This window comes from Drosophila innubila, chromosome X (genome assembly GCF_004354385.1).
Source record: "Drosophila innubila isolate TH190305 chromosome X, UK_Dinn_1.0, whole genome shotgun sequence".
Taxonomy (NCBI): Eukaryota; Metazoa; Arthropoda; class Insecta; order Diptera; family Drosophilidae; genus Drosophila; species Drosophila innubila.
Window position 1 is genome coordinate 10,258,240 of NC_047626.1, and position 10,044 is coordinate 10,268,283.

A 10,044-nucleotide genomic window follows, 5' to 3' on the forward strand; every position below is an offset into this window, starting at 1 on the left:
GTATCACCCATTCCCATTCCCTTTCTCTTTCCCTTCACCCCCAACCCCAACCCCAACAACCAACATTACCAGTTGCAGTCATTGCTCCTCTTTTTTTTTTTGGGGTCACAAATAATTGTTAGACCTCCTGCCAGGCAAGTCGGGCACACACGACGTCACACGCACATATTCTTCATCTTTTTCCATTTTACGAATAGTCGCATAACTCTCAGATCCATCCATCCAACCATCCAACCATCCATCCACCTAGATGTTGCACTAACTGTATTACGGCAATTTATTTCATCTACACAACATTGCACCTCTTGCAGCCCCATTCGAAATGCATTTAATTCTAATTAATTGTATTGATTAGCTCATTATTTCATTAGCTCCATCAACTGAGTGCGAAAACCAGTTGCCCGAGGCGTTAACTGTCTGCTTAACTCGTCCTTGTTGTTATGGCCACTATTTTATATATATGTGTGCGACTTGTGTGACAAGTATGCAAATATGGTGGCAGCAAAGTGAATTTTAATATGAATACGAACATGAATATGATAAAAATTAAATTTTTTTTTATTTAAAAATTAGTTTAAGATATTTTTATTACTACAGATTTTGTAAAATATGCACGATTACAGTCAAGTACTAAATTTTTTTAGAAGCTAAAATATATTTTACAAGGCTGCAAACCGGTTCTGAGCCGAACCTCGTAAAACCGGTTCGGTTCGGGTTTTTAAGCAGCCTGAATTGGATCATGAACCGAACCCTTGAAATTATTTACTTTGCGAACGCCAACCTAAGCTGAACCGCTTTCTAAAAAAATGGTTCGGTTCGAAAAAAAAAATTACATAAATTTTATGGCTTTCTAATATTACGCAATTATTTGAGACTTTGGATTAAAATAAGTCATATTTAAATCTTCAAATAAATTTGAATAAACATCCAAATTTGATTTCTTTAAAAAAAAAAAATTTAATTAGTTCAAAATGCAGAGAAAAATATGTAACAATACAAATATTTTTTTGTATGAAATTGAGCCAAGGTTCGAACCCAAGCCTTGGGTTCAGGGGGTATATAAACCAATTTGCGAACCGAACCGATGTCTTGCTCTATGGCTCGAACCGCCGAATCGAACCTTTAACAAAATTTTGGAGGTTTGCAGCCTTGAAATTTCATACGAAGTAAACAAAAAACATAACAGTATGATGGAAAAAAAGTTAGCATGCGACAGTGATTAAAATTAAATAAAAAATAAATTGCTGAATATTTTTTTTATCAAATAAAAAGCATTATTAATATGCATCAATTCATAGCATTTAAAAATTAGTTGCATTACCATTTTCTCTCCGGTTTCGTTGAAATCGTTGATTAAACTGTTCGCCGTAAAAACGTCTTCTGTTTTTGTAGCTTGCGAATGCCTCGGTTTTTTTTGTAATTTTCTAGCAAACGAATTATTGCCCAAAATCAACCTTAACAACAATTAGAGTGCTAATCATTAGCTATAAGTTTGCGCTTTTGGTGAAAGTAAAAAATCTTTTGGCAAATGTTTTTTTTTTCACTTTCGATGCGTACGTTGACATTTAACATTAAAGAATTGTCTATATTGAGCATTACTTGCTATAAGAATTTTAAAATTGTTTTGGAATTATAGTACCTCTAGAGTGCAGCGTGAATCAACCTGGAAAAAGCTGCAACAAATCGCTTAGTGAGAGTTGGCCAACCTTTTGCTACAATTTTGCATTTCGTATTTAAACTTTGTGACAGTTGTGACTTTTGGGCCGAGTTGGAGCATGTGTGTGTATGTGTGCGTGCTTGAGCGTGTTTGTGCGTGTGTATGCCCATAAATTTTTGGCCAAGTTTTGAGGCAAGCTGCAACGTCATCCTCAACCTCATCGTCGTCGTCGTCATTTGTGTCAGCAGCATCGTTAAGGCGTATCCATCATATAATCTATCAAGCAGGCAGCGCCTCTAGAATAATTCATTTATATTAATAGTAGATGCTGCAGGGAACGAGAGAAGTCAACAGCTGAGTTGAGAGCGAGTGGCATAGAGATCTACTACTATTTCAATTTGTATTGCCAAGTATCTCTGCTCACTGGCTGCGTTTGTATCTTGTATCTGTAGCTGTAGCTGTATCTGTATCTGTATCTGTATCTGTATCTGTAGCCAGTTGCAGTTCTCGATGTCAACGGGCGACAGCTTAAAGTTTGAATTGCTGCACAGTCATCACAGGCTGATGGAGCATGTTGGCTGGAGGCTCAAGGGGGACAGCAATAGATACAAGCCGAGTCTGAGGTGCAACTCGGCAACGGCATCGGAAAGAAAGAATGGCAGCAAGTGGAGCGCACCTTTGGCTTCTGCAGCTGCTTTCATGTGTTCATGGCGCAAATAATCGCCGTCATCAACAACACAGACACAGACACAGGACATGGGACACGCAGAGCGTAGGACGTAGGACGTAGGACGGAGGACACAAGCACAAACACAGACACAGACACAGACACCAACATGATGAGTCGACGCTGACGCCATTAGCACTGAGTTTTGCAGCATCCGCGACAAACTTTAAATTGTTGTGTCATTACAATTCGAGTTGAAGCTCTCGTCCTTCGTCCTGCGTCCTTCCTCCTGCCGCATCCCAAAGAAAAGGCCACATGTGCACATTTTCCAGTCCAGTCCCCGTCCCCGTCCCCATTCCAGTTCCCTTTCTCTCTCTCTTTGTCCCTATCTCTGGCCCTGTCTCAGCGAGTCGACGTCTTGTCCTCGTTACTACCATGATTGATGTTGACTTCAAAGTAATGGCGTCCAAGCGATGCCAGTCATTTTTGGTCCTTGCCAGCTTCAGGTAAGCAAGCACACTAAATTCATGTAGCAGAGTGTTAACAAAAAAAACAAAAAAATACATACAACAAATGTACAAAAGATAGACAGAAAGTGCTCGTATTATAGTATGTGCCATATGAAACACCTACTTACAGCTATTTGAGCTAGCCATGAATCAAAGCTGCAGCTGTGGCAGGAGTCGTGTTGCATGCATCAAATTTATATACAAATATGCTTCATATGTGTTAAGCTGGCGATGCATTCAATTGTTTTACTTATTGCCACTTTATGCTTGACTTTTTGCAATTAGGCGAAAAATTCAAATCAATATGCTGAGAATAACTTTTTGCACGTTGCAATGTTTGAAATGGCAGCAGGAGGATAACAAGGATTGGGTAGCTGAGGGGAGTTTTGGGGTTGGAGTTGGCTAAATTGGCCAATGCCAGCGGCCGTGTACGTGTTCGGCCAAATAAGCCAGCTGCCGGCGTCTTTGGGCCGTGTCGCAATCGAGGCCAGCCGGGGCACTGCAACAAGCAGCGAAGATGTTGCACAATGAGCAGCGGCAACGGCAGCAGCAATGGCCCAGGCCAAGCTAAACCAAAAAACAGGACTCGGTCTCAGTCTCCGCCTCAGCCTCCGCCTCAGCCTCAGTCTCAGCCTCGTAGTTGAAGCTAAAGCTGATGTTGAAGCTAAAGCTGAAGCTGGGACTAATGTGATTTCGTACGTTCAATTTGTGAATTGCCTTGCTCATACGTACACGTACACGTACACATCGTACACTGCTAAAAATATATTCGAAAATCAAGATATTGGTCTCGAAAAAATGCGTCGAAAACATAAAATTCTTAAATAAGGCAAACACATCTTGGTTTTAAAAACATTTCCAATAAGACCAAATACTTATTTTAAGAATAAATGTTCTTAATATAAGCATAAATGTTTTAAGTTTTAATTACGTCAGAAAACAAAAAATTTAAAAAAGATTTTACAATTTATTATAACAATAATTGTGTGGTCCGGTGGCTCAGCTGTTAGAGTCGCCGACCTATCACTTAACTAGAACTACAGTTTGAACTACTGGGGTTCGAACCCTGCCATGTTTATAATCTATAACTTACCTGTTCTGTTATTTCTTGAAATTGCACTGAAAATGGTTTAAGTAGCATGCAGTGTGCTCAAAATATTAAACAATTATATATTAATAAAAATAAAAAAAAAACAAAAAATAACTATAAATATAATAAATATATAAATATTATTTTATTTTTATTTTTTTTCTTATAATTAGATACAATATAAAATATTATGCCTAATATAGGTTACGGCGTACAAGCTGCAATGGCCTTCGGCGCCCGGTCATAAATGTTGTTTTACCTTGTTACTAGTGGGGTTCGAACCGGCGTCTGCTGTTTTCACAATTGAAACAGCGTATCTAACCAGAACGCCACGGGTCAACGACTTGTATCATATGAAGTAGTGCATATTTATACTTTCATAACAATTGTAAGATTTTTATTCTCGTTTTAAGAACTTATAAGTTCTTAAGTTCTCGTTTTAAGAACTTATTTTAAGAACTTAGTATTAGTAATATGGTCTTATTATTATTATGTAATGGGGAAATTGCAACTGCGACCAATAATATCTATTGTACCCTTTTCTGAGCTTATAGTTCATCCATCAGCCCTATCTGCTGGACTTTTTCGAGGATTTTGATAGAGTTGAGGTCTGCTATGTCCCCTAACTGGATAATATGGTCTTAAAATGGTCTTATTTTAAGAACAAAATATTTAAGCTGAATGTACTTGATTTCTAGAAGTTGGTTCTTTTTCTTTCAGTGTACTGGAGGTCGCAGCATGCAGCATGCAGCAAGGAGGCGAAGTACAACGACATATGCATAACTACGTGGCATCTGAATTTTGCTGAATTTTCCCCCCACTCCCCATCTTCATCTTCATCTTCATCTCAGCTTCATCTTCAGACAGACAGACTGACTGCCTTTTTTGGCAGCCACTCATTGTCGTGCAACAATTTAGCATACAACGCGACTCTGGCTGAGGCAACAATGCTGTCAGCAACATGATTACTTATACAAAATGCCATAGAGTGAGAAAGAGAATTATATATTTATATGTGAGCAGAACAGAAATACACTGAAATACTGTCCATGCAAGACAGAGACGGTCGTGGGGTCAGAGAAAGATGGAGAGACGCGAATTGCACTTGTTCCATCTCCAGGAGTTGCTGCTGTTGTTGTTGCTGTTGCTGTTGTTGCATGCAATTGCCAGTTGCATGTGCGAGGAGAAGTCGCAGGGACAGAATAATGCTGGATAATATGTGCATTATATGTAAGGCACTGTGCCAGGCACAGACGCAGGATACCGACACACACACACACACGCACACACACACTGCTATAAGCCAGAACATTTTGAATTAATATTAAGGAAATTTATAATGAACCAAAATTGTCGCTCGTTGTGATGCAAGCGCCGCATTGTATACTACACTTACATATGTACATATAATACATACATATATACGCATATATACATATAAAACATATCGATACATTTCTCTGTAGATGTATGTATGCTTGTGTCCAGTCTGCCACGATGCCCCATTATGGGTAATTTATAATTTGTACATTTCAATGATTACAATACGAGGCTGTCCATGGTCCATGGTCGACTGTCGACAACATGCTCTTAAGAGATACTACATGCACCCCCTCCATACCCCGCATACTTGTTGTCCACTTACTTACTTACTTACTTAAGCGTACAATTGCACTGTGGCAAAAATTATTGCAATTAACATTTACCGATATATTCTTTAAAAATACCCTGTACTTAAAAAGTGCAAAGGGTCTATTAAATCTCCAAAATATTGTTAAAGGTTCGGTTCGGCGGATCGAACCATAGAGCAAGACATCGATTTGGTTAGCTCCCTGAACCCAAGGTTTGGGTTCGAACCTTCATTCAATTTCATACAAAAAAATATTTTTGTTGTTATACATTTTTCTCTACATTTTGAACTAACAAGATTTTTCTTTTAAGAAATAAAATTTTGATGATAATTTAAATTCATTTGAAGATTGTAATCAAACTTATTTCAATCCAAAGCCTCAAGCTATTGCGTAATATTAGAAAGCCATAAAATTTATGTAACTATTTTTTTCTTTCAAACCGAACCTTTTTATTTTAGAAAGCGATTGGGTTTAGGTTCAGGTCCGCGAATCAAAGAGTTTTAAGGGTTCGGTTCATGATCCGGTTCGGTTCGGTTCAGAACCAGTTTGCAGCCTTGATTTAAGAAAATTGTCATAAATTTGGAATCAACCTTCAAATGAGAAAAATTTTCTAATATATATATTTTTTTTTTCAATATATGTTTTTAATGTTATTGTATTTTTGAAAAATACCCTCACATTTGAACAGATTAAACGTAAAAGCTTTAAAAAGCAGGCATTACCCTAAAATAAATGATTTTGAGTTAGTTTTTCTAAAAAACTAAAATTTTTTTAAAATTTCCTTCGATTGGATTTAGTATAGATTTTAAATTAATAATTTAACGTCAAAACTGTTCACTTTAAATTGCTTTCTAATTTTAAATACTACAACAAGTCGATAAAAATACTAAAATAATATTTGGGCACTGGCAATTTATTTAACAAATTGAAAATTTTAGCACATCAAAAATTGATTCGCATAATTGTTTTCATTTTCACATTCGCATTTAGTATCAGAATTATTATTATTTATCGTTTGGTATCAAAGGCACGAGTACTCGTTTTATTATTTGTTTTGTTCAGAAATATGGCTGAGTAATTCGTAGCTTTTGATTGCAATCGAAAATGTTTTTCAAATGGAAATGCATTTTCAAAAAGAGTCAACTCTGGTCAAATTCAAAAAGTATTTGCTTTGTGCAAAACTACTCATATAATATCCACAAAAATTCACACTCGAAAAATACTTTTGCTTTGCCTAACAACGACACGGACAATTCTGTTCGACTTTCAATTATATTTGTATTCCCTATATCAAATAAAAAGGCACACAGTGGGTATGAACAACTTGTAGAAATGCAGAAAAATAGATGAAAATATATGAATTAGAACTTAAAGATATTAATGGTACATATTTTAAGGGGTTCTTACACAATAGTTATTATTTATGAGACATGTATTCATTCTATTTTTATATTTTTTAAACGGATCTTTAAACTTTCCGTAGTTCACTAGGTATCATCCATTCAGCACTTTAATTATTTTTCTATGCTCTTTGTGATAATTTGGAATATACTATATGTATTTTTATGCTGTTTTTTTTTTAATTTATTTGGGACAGAATTTTTGTATTGTATTAAAGGTTTTTGTGCTCATTTGGTTTTTTGAATTCTGATAGAAAATATTTGCAGTTGTTGATATTTTAGTTAAGGCACTGAAACAAATAAAACAGTTTGTTGTTGTTGTTGTTGTTGTTATACTCATATCTGTGCAAAAATAAATTGTTTACATACAAATTGTATATTTTTTAGTTTTTATACATTATTTTAGCACACATTAAATGCATGTAGTAGACTAACATGAAAAAGACGAATAGATAGAGGGAGTGTGTGTGATAGAAAGAGAGATAGAGAGAGAGTGCAGAGAAAAAAAAGGGAGAGTAAAAAAAAATAATGAAATGCCAATGGAAATATTTCCCCTCGGCTCAAATAGTTTTCAAATTGATTTTACAAGTGGTAACCAAACAAGTTGCAGCTGTCGGCTGGGAGTAATGGGCGTAATGGGCGTAATGGGCGTGCCCGGGGTGCAACTTTATTGAAATGCTGACGAAAGTGTGCATTGTTGTTGTTGTTGTTGTTGTTGCTTGAGTTCAGCCAGCAAACAGACGGCGAGGCAGACAGACAATGCCCGTGCAACATAAGCAGCAACAAGCGCCGCGTCGCTGCTGACGTCGCTGCCCGCACGCGCAACAAGGTAATCAAATGCAATTGAAAAAGCAGCGCAAAAAGTTTATCCTTGCATTGCATTGACAGCGACGTCGACGTTGACGTTGACGTCGACGACAACGCGAACGTCGCGCTGCCCTGTTGCAAGTTGCTAGTTGCTAGTTGCACGCTGCCCGACTTCCTGTTGCCATTGCAACGAATTTAATCAAAAGTTACAATTCGAATTGTCCGCAAGCGGGTCATTCGTGTTGCGTATTAAAAAAGTTGCACTATGCTGGCCGGATCAGGAGCAGGAGCAGGAGCAGAAACAGGAGTTGGAGCCAAAGCCGAAGCCGAAGTTGAGCTGGAGAAAGAGTTTGGTTTGGTTTGGTTTGGTTTGGTTCGGTTCTATTCGAATCGGATCAATGCGATGCGAGAGTTCCCGTTTTGTATCCGCATTCTATGTAGGTCATAAACTTTCCCCCATTTAAATGCACGTATTTGAAACGTATTTTAACCAAGATAACCGTTTACATATTTATTTAAATGTGTTACGATAAAATAACAATAAATTCTTCTTTAAATGTGCATTTCTTATTCATTCTACAAATATTTTTGCAATCTGATTCTACGTTATTGCATTTATGCTACATTTTGAATATAGAACGCTTCTATTAGAGGTGAAAGTTTTCTTTTATTTTATTATCAATCAACCTACTATATACGATATTGATGCGACTAAGATCGTATATATAAGTGACGTAAATGCATACTGTGAATCACGTTTAAAATTGATAGAAAGAAAAAGGAACCGTCAAAATTTAATCGAGCTTAAGGTTTTCGATGTATTTTTACATCATTGGTATAGATGTACACTGAAAAAAAAAACACCTTTTAAGATTTATCTTTACATATATTTTCTGCTAAGGAAAATTTTAATTTCATTTGAGTCCAATAGTGGTGCCGCGGTTAGAGTCGCAAGCGGGTTCGAGTCCCACTCTTGCAAAGGAAAAGTAATATTTATAACAAGGCTGCAAACCTCCAAAATTTTGTTAAAGGTTCTGTTCGGCGGTCCGAACCATAGAGCAAGACTTCGGTTCGGTTCGGTTCGCGAATTGGTTTATATACCCGCTGAACCCAAGGTTTGGGTTCGAGCCTTGGTTAAATTTCATACAAAAAATATTTGTATTGTTATACATTTTTCTCTACATTTTGAATTAATTAAATTTTATTTTTAAAAGAAATTTAATTTTGAATATATGACTTATTTTAATCCAAAGTCTCAAATAATTGCGTATTATTAGAAAACCATAAAATTTAAGTAATTATTATTTTTTTTTCGAACCGAACCTTTTATTTTAGAAAGAGGGTTTGAAGGGTTCGGTTCAGGCTGCTTAAGAACCCGAACCGAACCGGTTCTACCAGGTTCGGTTCAGAACCGGTTTGCAGCCTTGACTTATAAAAATATATATATATAAATATATTAAAACTTAAAAAACAAAAAAAAACCTGACTAATTTGTTATTTATTTTTTGTCTTGAGCATTTAAGAATTATTATTCTTATATTTATATTTGTGGTCTTGCAAGTACATATGTATAATACATTTTTTATATTTATTATAAGTACTTGGTCTAATTGGAAATGTTCTTAAAACCAAATTGTGTCTTGTAACTGCAAGGATTTTAAGTTTCTGAGATCAAAATCTTGATCTTAGAACCTATTTCTTTCAGTGTACGGATATCAGTGTATCGTTAAACTTTCAAATTTAAAAATAATATAAATGACTTAAGTTTACATTTAAAGCTAACATTCGGCTATACTTTAGCGATTATTGGCTTTATATGGCCAGAATTAAGCATGTTGCTTCTTGTGTTGTGGTCCTGTTTTCATCTCATCATTCTGGCTGTGCGGCTGTCGCAATGATGAGGCAGCCAGACAATCACTAAGAGCCATCAACACGCTCTAATGTCCAGCATTGAAGTTTTGACCAGAGCTCCCAGCTGGACCTGTTTCATGGTTGTGCGTTGTCAGTAGCTGGTTATTGGCCTCCTTGTAAACCATTCCCCGTTCCTCTGATAGCACTATTCCCTTCACTTGACTCTTTAGTCACTTCTTTTGCCGTATCTGTTGGTGTGAGTGTGTTGGAGTGTGTGTTTAAGTGTGTGTGTGTATGTGTTGCTGCTGCTGCTGTTGACAGAGTTTTGGTTTTTGGTTTACCACTTGATTGCGCGACCGCACGCAAAACCGATTTGCCGTGTAGCCGCCTGTGGCCTGCGTTTCTCGTACCAATCCACATGCTCCGGCTCCT